This window comes from Schistocerca serialis, chromosome 1, assembly GCF_023864345.2.
Source record: "Schistocerca serialis cubense isolate TAMUIC-IGC-003099 chromosome 1, iqSchSeri2.2, whole genome shotgun sequence".
Taxonomy (NCBI): Eukaryota; Metazoa; Arthropoda; class Insecta; order Orthoptera; family Acrididae; genus Schistocerca; species Schistocerca serialis.
The window spans coordinates 291,999,768-292,009,614 of NC_064638.1; positions in this window are offsets into that span (position 1 = coordinate 291,999,768).

A 9,847-nucleotide genomic window follows, 5' to 3' on the forward strand; every position below is an offset into this window, starting at 1 on the left:
GATTCACAACCACAGCCACCATAGGGTGATACGTCTGTATAGAGCAGATGTAACAGCGGCCAGACAGCCGAGGCAAACACTGAAATGGTAGCAAAGTCGTCTGAGAATCATTTCAACTAAGGTTGGACTTTTCTAGGTATTAGGGAAGAAACTTGTCAAAGAGCCCTGAAATTCAGTATATAGTACAAGCGGCTAGCACAGTCATTACCAGGAATCAGTCAAAGAAGTAGCGGTGAGCAGCAGTAGGCAGCAGTGGCACAGTCGAGCTTCGAAGTCGCTATGAAGTGACGCTTTGATGCTCCTGCAATAATACACTGGGAAGCCTGTACACAGTTGGGAAAGAGCAACAGAGTTTCTATTAGTATCCAGCAATAGTCATCATCTTGCCTTTTAAAGAATAAGAAGCACTACAGTGTTTGTCTCTAGTAGCAACGAGTGGTATTTGATACGTTCTACCATAACATACTGAGTAACGAGCATTGCCTCAAACTTGTCTCCAATGATGAATAAAGTATCTGACTGCGTACGCAACTATGAATAATAGTTGATACCGGGTGTTTATAATTAAACTGATAGTGTTCCGAGTGCTGCAATGCAGGCTGTGTATATTGCAGGATATGCTGAAAAAAATAATAGTTCCACTTTCTGTTTTGACGTCAGTGCATCGTTTGTCACTTGGCGATGCATGTTGATTTCTTTTGTGAAGGGACTATTGGTGTAAAGCAGGTGGGGGCAAATAGCAGCCTGCGGGTCCGTGCGGTCTGCTAATGGTTTTTGTGCGGTCCGCCAAGACAGTCAGAATTTTTATGTAAAAATTTATACCTTCTTCTGAAATGCAAAGTTAACCAATGCATGCAAGCATTTTACAAGGTGTGGCCCACCACCAATCTCTGCTTCGACAAAGTGGTCCCCCAGCCAAAACTATTGCCACCCCTGATGTAAAGGGTTGAGAATATTGACGTTTTCCGTGTGAAACGCAATGGCTATTGAGACGAAATACCATTTACTGCTGGTAAACTTGTTTTATCAGAACGACAGCAACAGCAGCACTTCATTGCGGGAATATCGTCGACAGAAACGGCTGTGAAGAGAGCCATGTCAATCAATGCGCTAAAGAATATGAACCAGAAATTTGAAGAAGCAGGTGAATTAGGTGGTGCAGCAGGGAGAGGAAGGCGGCCCATTCCCATGGCAGTTGCTGGCGAAGTTGCTGCAGCTATAGCCGACAGTCCAGCATGTGCATCAAATTCTGCAGCCAGTGCGCGAGCTGTGTCGCAGGCATTGTCTCTCCCCTGGTCAGAAATTCAAAACATTTTGTGGCCCATTTTGCACCGGTATCCCCACAAGATTCTGAATGTGCACCAAATGAATCCCCAAGACAGTTTGTACTGCCGTGACTTTGCCCTTTGTTCTTCGGCACGCATAGAAATAGATTATGTGTGGCGAGGAAATATTCACTGAATGGATGAGGCACATTTTACTCTGCACAGTGCTGTGATTGCACAGAACTGTCGCATATGGGGTTCTACTCCGCTACATGTGCAGTAACATTCCCTGCCCTTAGCTTATATGACTGTGTGGTATGGTATCACAAACTCCTTCATTCTCAGTCTAGCTTCCTGCGAGGAGACGACACCTCCCAGGCCTAATAAGTGTATAGTGTTATCTACACAGTATGAGGACCTCCTTGTGGAACACGTGACACCAGCTTCGCAAGAACGCAACTGTGCCTCAAGATCTTCACGCAAGATGCGGATGACAACACATATCGCTTGTTAGGTGAAAGATTTGCTTCGAGAAACCTTTGCTGATCACCGTATCGCAGACAGCCCGACCTAATCCACGTGACCTCTGGTTGTGGAGGTATCTGAAAGGTTGTGTCCATTAGGGATGTATCTGGACTCTTCCTGATCTGAAGTATAGCATACAATGACATATCTCTCCGAATACACCAGATATGCAGCAAGCAACTGTCGGCCACGCCGTGTTACGAATGCAACATGTCACTGAGTCAGAAGCACATACTGAAAACTTGTTGTAACCCGTGACCACATGCTAACAAACAGGCCAGAACAAGCGTTATCGTGTACTTGATCGTTCCTCCCCTTTTGCCACACCCACACCGCATTCTGCCTGCTTACAGCGCTATATTTTCACATGGTGACAGAAAGTGGAAATATTATTTTTTCAGCTCACTCCCTGCGATCCTGATTAATGAACATACATATGATGTTTCGGAATCCTGCATTGTATACAGCCTGCCGTGCAGCACTCGTAACACTCTCACTTTAATAACAACTACCCAGTATTTTCTGCCTGTCAGAATATGGAAAAGAATCATTGTTGGATAGCACTTGTTGCCAATTGTGTATATGTGAATATATACAGTCATAATTAGTAAAAATTGATATTTTCTGTCTTTCAGAATGTAGAGAGGAGTAAGCGCTGTCTCACACTTGTCTTCAATTACGGTTAAGGTATTTTATTGTGTATTGTCGGAATGAGTTGCAAAGAGAATGAACAGAATGCTTACCTCTGACAGCTCAAGGTAGAATTCAGGAACTGAGAGCTGCTGGAGAGGTCAAACCTGTCGAGTGGTAGAGCGTAATTGATTTGCAAAGGTATACAGCCACTCTAAGACAACTCTTCGAATAAGGTTAAGCTACTGAGAAAATAAATAGTTCTTAAATTGAATCATTAAGTGTTTGCACCTTTATCACTTCCTACAACTCACAATTTCTCCATTGCAGAATTCCCTATGCTGTGCATCCTAGGAGACTTTTTTCCTCTCACTCTGTTAAGATTGACTTAGTAGACTTCAGCCCTTGATAAAAATTTTGTTGTCCGTATCCTGAGTGCACTATACAGGCCACACCTTCAGCCAAGCTGGTGATAGGACTTGTACCTGGACGTGTCAAAAAATCTGACTCTAGGTGTGGGATACATCGTGTAGAAGCATTCCAATGTATTCAATCAGGTGACCGAATATCGGAGGAGAAATAGGAATAGTATCAGAATCAGACCCTCGAGCCATGTTAGACAATAACACGAGTGACCAGGCTTGTGCAACAGGTCAAAAGAAGCAGAAGCCACCTCCGGAGGCCTGCATAAACTTGGTTAACTTGTTTATCCCAGCAGAGGAAGAAATACTTCAATGAGGAACTACATGGGATAACCAGCAGAACTAATGTCTCACAAAGAGCTCAGGCAAGAAACAACAGCAATAGTTTTAAGACTCTGTGTACGACATAGTAAGATTACTTCCGCTAGCTCAGACGTAAGGTGCATCAGTGTAAAGGATGCGCTTGTATTAAGGAATGAGTCATTTAGTGGAGCTAAGTCCAGACTTAGGGAGATCATTAAGAGTGTAAATGCAGCATTCTAAATAGCGCAGAGGAATAATAAACCGATGGTATTTGAAAACATCAAGTCTAAAATTAGTAATCTCAGATGAAAATTATTCAGATAACGGCACCATTGACTTTAACGTCTGTTGGATGTTTCAAGCCACACAGCACCAAGGGGAAGCAATTGCATCATGGCGAAATCGAACAGATGAATTATCACAATCATTCAATGAGGCAGTCACCAGTGAGACAGGGCGGCACATTCACAAAGCACATCAGAACTGGTATGCACTCTAGCATGGGCTTGCTTCATACAGGGCCTAGCATGTGACAGGATGCAGACAGTTGTATGAAGCGGGAGTGATGCAGTGGAAGTTGCGCTGCGAGAGAGAAGCATGTTATTTTCCATGAAAGGAAAGGGTTCCCAACAATGGTGTATAAGAAATTTGAATATGGAAATTGCATAGGGGGAAAATGTTATAATTGTGGGCAGAGGAATCACATGACCAGAGACTATGGAAAGCCAATGAGGACCACTAATGCACGACTGCGTAGCGTAACTCACGAAGCGGAAGAAGCCAAGAGCTTCCAGATTTTTTGTTATCCCTGTAATAAACCAGTTCTGCAGATACTGAATGTAAAAAAAAGTCAAAGCGCAAAAGATGCAGGCATCAAGCAAAAGATTCTAAAACATCTAAGGTTACAGGTGCGACCTATATGGGCACATTAGGCCCCAGAGCAGTAAGAAATTAGGAACTGTACAGACAAATTAAATGAGAAACTTAGAGTGTGATACAGTCACACGTTACCATGACGAAACGGCCAAAAGTTAAGCATTATAAAGGAAGAGAGGCTCATGAAAGAAGCAGTAATTAGTAAGGAGATATCTATAGGGTGAAGGGTGCGACGTAAAGTACAGTGAACACATTGGGAGCCACGTATCTGCAATTGCCAATTGTAGGGAAGTGCCAGTGAAGTACGAGTTCCATGTCGTAGGAAGAGGACCGATTATGACTGTTTACGGAGAAACGACGTCCAGAGGAAGCAAAAGGTTGCGATTAGTGTTGGTGAAAAGGTGATAAGGATACAAGGTCTAAATATTCCGCTGCTGAGAGCGCCCAAGACAGAAGTAACGCCACAAGTTTCTAGGAGATCCACAGGTCGGGCAGCAACCACGATTAATGGAAAACAAATTTCAGACTACCTGAAAAAGTGATACATAATTAAAGAAAGCATGTGTTGAGACAGTATGTGAGTCAGACTGCAAAGAAAGTGGAAATGAACGGGAATAGTAGAGGACAAAAAGGATCTACGAAAAGAATGGTAAATCCCACACGCAAACGAAATAAAACGAACCAGTGAACTTCATAGAATGACGAAGGAAAAAGTAAGATATCCAAAACAAAAACATGTCTTCAGACGAAAAGTGATGAGTTACCTTTAAGACAAAATAGCTTTGTACCAGAAAGTAACATGATAATGGTCCTTCGGAAAAAACATTATATGGACATGTATAGCAACAGGGTCAAATCCTAGTAATGAAAAAGAAGAAATTATTCCGAAATAGGAAATTGTAACAGGCATGCGTGTATCCAAATCGGTGGTACGAATAGAGCAAATGAAATGTATCCTCAGTGTATTGAATACGAATGAGGGTGAGTGCAATCTCAGAGCAGGAAAGGTAGTTGGCGAACCAATAAGGAAACTGACACGAATATGAAATGTATTGGGGACAACAGAGGTAATGGGCATGTACAAAAATGACATCGCCTGGGTGAGTGAAGCAATCCGAACAGAGCAGTCGAATAAAGAGGAGCGCTACCAAAATGAAGAAACTGTAGCTACATATTTCATTTGAAAGGTGACAGAATGTCTTTATAACGACGGTAAGGCATGCACTGATATTGGCAGAACACCAAGAGAATGCCACGAAAGCATCCCCGAATAGAATATTATAAGCACAAAAGATGGTATTACATAGGAGAAAATCGAGAAACTTTTTAACTAGGATATAATCTTTGGAAGTCAAAGTCTATGGAACGCACCTGTATTGCTGGTACCGAAAAAACAAGACGCCATCGGAATAGCGAAATATAGATTCATATCAGACTACGTAAAACTGAACAAAATTTCAGTGGGGAAAGCTTTTTCTATTCCCAACGTAAGTAAGATGTTGAATCAGCTAGGAAAAAGCAAGTATTTCTCCACTTTAGATCTACCAGCAGACAGAAAAAAAACAGCATTCAGTGCAAATTATCAGTATAATGACTACAAAAGCATGCCATTGGGACTAAAGTATGCAACAACTACATTTCAGAGACTAATGAATGTTGCTTTAGCAGAATTGCAAGGGACAAAGTGTCTAGTGTACTTGGGTGACGTAATTTTATATGGAAATCCATTAAAGGAACGTAAGGAAAAGCTGCAGGAGATGTTGCGCAAATCAAGAGTATATAGGCTGAAGTTATAACCAAATAAATGCAAATTCCTGAGAAAGGAGGTAATATTCTAAGGACACAATGTAAAAAGACAAGCGTAATGCGGAAAATTTAAATAACTTTCCAGTTCTGAAACCCACGAATGAATTACAAGGGTATCTAGGGATGATTGGATATTACCGTCTATTCATTTTGAACTTAAATAAAACAGCAAACTCATTACACAAATTGTTGAAGACCGAAGTGCCATATACGAATGGGGAAATCAACAACGACCAACAGTTTTAAAAACTGATAGAGAGATGAGTAAATCCTCCTGTACAGAGCTGCGCAGATATCCAGAAACAGTTTATAGTAACGATGGACGCCAGCGGAGAGGCATTTGGAGAACTGTCACAAGGAAAGATAGGTGTGGATCTACCAATAACCTGCGCTTGACGATCGCTGAATAAGGCTAAAAGAAACTTCCTGCATTTGATTTAGACTGCTCAGCATATTGTAAGGGCTGCAAAACGGGTAAGACCATATTTCTGTGGGAGACATTTCAGTGTAGTAACAAATGAAAAGCCACTTATGTGGATTTTTTTGTCAGTGATCCGTTATCAAGGTTACTAGAATGGAGTTTGAAACTAGGGTAATATTCTTTTGACATTATACATAAACCTGAAAAGCTCAATGCAAATGCAGGCGCATTACATAGAATGCGATCTGATGATGTAGAGGATATAAAGAAAGTACGGAACACAAAAGAGTGATCAGGGAAAACGAAGAACAGGAGGAGGAAAACGATGAAATTAGTGCAGAGAAAAAGGCTCTTCCTCCTAGGAAGAGCGACAAGAGACACATTTCAGATTACCTGAGCGGTCAGCACGAAAATTTTGTCTCCAGCATTAATAATCCTGAGCACCAATGGAGAAAGTTCAAGAGCATTGTAAAATAATCTTTGGACAGGACTTCTGATATTATAAAATTCATCTCATACTCGTCAATATTAAGCACAGTCCTAGTACTTTAGCGTGTCATAGACCTATGACTAACTAGAAGTAAATATAAAAAATTATATATTCAGTACTCAGTAACAATATCTTCTTTGTAAGACCTTATAAATTTAATTTATAATTTTTCTTTTTATAAATCAATAACAATCTCTTCTTTGTAAGACCTTCTAAATTTAATGTATAATTTTTGTTTTAATAAATCAATAACAATCTCTTCTTTGTAATACCTTCTAAATTTAATTTATAATTTTTCTTTTAATAAAATAACTAAATCCCTTCTCGTCTATAGAGAACCTAAAAAAGACAGAAAAAAATTATTTTTTCCCCTTCAACCCAATCACCAAAGCTAACCATCACATATTAAATATTATATTTAACAATTTAAATTATACCACTCTTAATTGAGCTACACTCACATCCACAACTAATTAATTCTAACCTTTCATCACTTCCACACCGCTCGCCTGCACAGCGGTCAAACATACACACACACACACACACACACACACACACACACACACACACACACAGACACACACACACACACACACAATCATTGTACCAAAATCGGCCTCATATAACACCATGCACAGAAGTGAATTTTACCAAACCGATCCCACTTGAACGACATTAGGCCATGAACTAATAATTAACTCTCATTCAAAAACGCACACAAACTTACCTAAACATTATTTTTATTGAATTCCCATGAACTGTACACAAGCTTTTGACACGCCATCTATTACTTTAATCTTCTATTAACTATATATTTGTTTTCTAATAAAGAGATCAAATTCAGTCGCATAGAAGCTCATCATCACACACACCTACCCCCCCAAACTAGCACTATCCCCCCATGCAGCACACATAAATAAAAAACAAATATATAATATTTAATCAATTTTTATTAGTTCATAAATTATTTGTACATCACCATCGTTGCCATCATTATTCGCTTGCTCCTTGTTGTCGGCGTATTCCTCCGGGAAGAGGTACCATCGGGGGTGATGGCCTGCTTCATCTATTCAAATAAATAAATTAATTAGTTAATAATAATAATATATAAATTACAAAACACACACACACACACACACACACACACCACACACACACACAGACAGAGAGAGAGAGAGAAAGAGAGAAGCACATCTATTTCTATATACATTATGGACCGCCCACTGTCCTCAAAGATAAATTATTTTCCATTTGATAGCCACCTCACCATGTGGTGGGCCGCACAACATCAAAGTACCCTAAGTGTAGTAGGAGTTAGATAATGAACAGTCACCTTGTTTAAATGTTGTAAGATTTCACTTAATAATGATCAGTCACCTCGTTTAAATTATGTAAGATTTCACTTAATCAGGGCGACTGGGGGGTGGATCATGTAGTTTAACGTTCGGCTCTGGTATAGCTAGTGCAGCGTCTACCTCATACGTCTGCTTCATTAATAGCAGATCGGGCAGGGTGAAATTACTTATTTCATACTTTTAGCTAACTAGGAAGCGAATCCGCCACATACAGAATACACTTCATATAATGGGCAAGGCTAGTAGATAAAAATGATCAACTTTACATACAGCCATTGTACAATTAGTAAATTAATTTTATGTGTTAAAAATGTTTATTTTATACTAAATCTTTAATTACGATGGTGATGAACTCTATGAAAATATGTGCGGGCTAAACGCTTCGATGAATCGCGTCTGCTATTCGCCACGTGACAGACTGTCAATCCTAAGTGCCCGGGTTCGATTCCCGGCTGGGTCGGAGATTTTCTCGGCTCAGGGACTGGGTGTTGTGTTGTCCTAATCATCATCATTTCATCCCCATCGACGCGCAGGTTGCCGAAGTGGCGTCAAATCAAAAGACCTGCACCAGGCGAACGGTCTACCCGACGGGAGGCCCTAGCCACACGACATTTCCATTTACATTTCCATTTAAGAGCAGTTTGCTATTGTGTGGTGAAATTAGGAGTTGTTTACATCTTTGTGGCCTGTGTGAGATGATCACAGTGGGATCAGTGCGGGTGTTTTGTGACAAATATACTCCATCACTAAATAAAAGGGCTCCAAATAAATAGAGTGCAGCCCTTCCTTACTTCCCCGAGCAGCACGGCGCGGTCTGAGCGGTTTTTACGCAAAAACTGCAATCTGGTCAGACTGTGAGTGAGTCGAGAAATAACTGGACAAAATTTATCTGTAGATGAGTTACAGGTCTGGATTGGAATGAATATCTTGATGGGTGTGGTTGTGTTGTCACGTGTAGTGCCCTACTGGAGTTCAGAACCTGCCTTATGTCAGCCTTACATATCGAAACCTATGAGATGCAGAAGTTTCAAAAATATATGTCCCAAATAAATAAAGTACACTCCATCCATCGGCCTATGGACTGAAATTATTTAGGAAAATTAGGAGTTGTTTGGCTATTTGGACGTAAATGTTTTGCATTATTTACGAGCGTTTGTAATGTCTGTAGGCTGTGCTACGCGTTATTTTTAACTGTTTACAATTAGCAAGCATGTGTCTAGAGCATTATAAATGTGTTATCTAGGAGTGTTTTGCAGGTCTGTATGATGTGGGACATTCCTAAATAAAGTAAATTCGTTCCTCCATCCATTGACCTAGTGCAGGGTGAGTCCTTTTAGCAGAAACGTGTAGGAAGAGGTTGAGTGCTGGTGGCTTAGTTTGAAACAATTTTCTTAGGTTGGTGGCGGAAGCGCAAGTGAGCTTTGTTCGCTGGCAGATTTCAAACTTGGCGCTGGTTCCTAGGAGGAGGAGGAGGTGGCGGTCTGGTCCTCAAAAGTAGTTGAAATTAGGGAGTTGAACACGTTTACATATATATATGAAATTGTAAATTGAATTATTTAATATAGCGGGGTGGTGAGAGTCAATTAGCGAGTGTTCTCGCGACGATCAAACGTGCTCTTATACGGTCATGGTGGATTCCACTGTGGGTCAAACTCTAGCACCAAACGTATCCTTTGTCTGGCATGTGGTCGACAGGTTATATCGTGTTGCGCATTAAGTGCTCGCGGTCGCGGCAGGATGTTTATGTAGCAGCC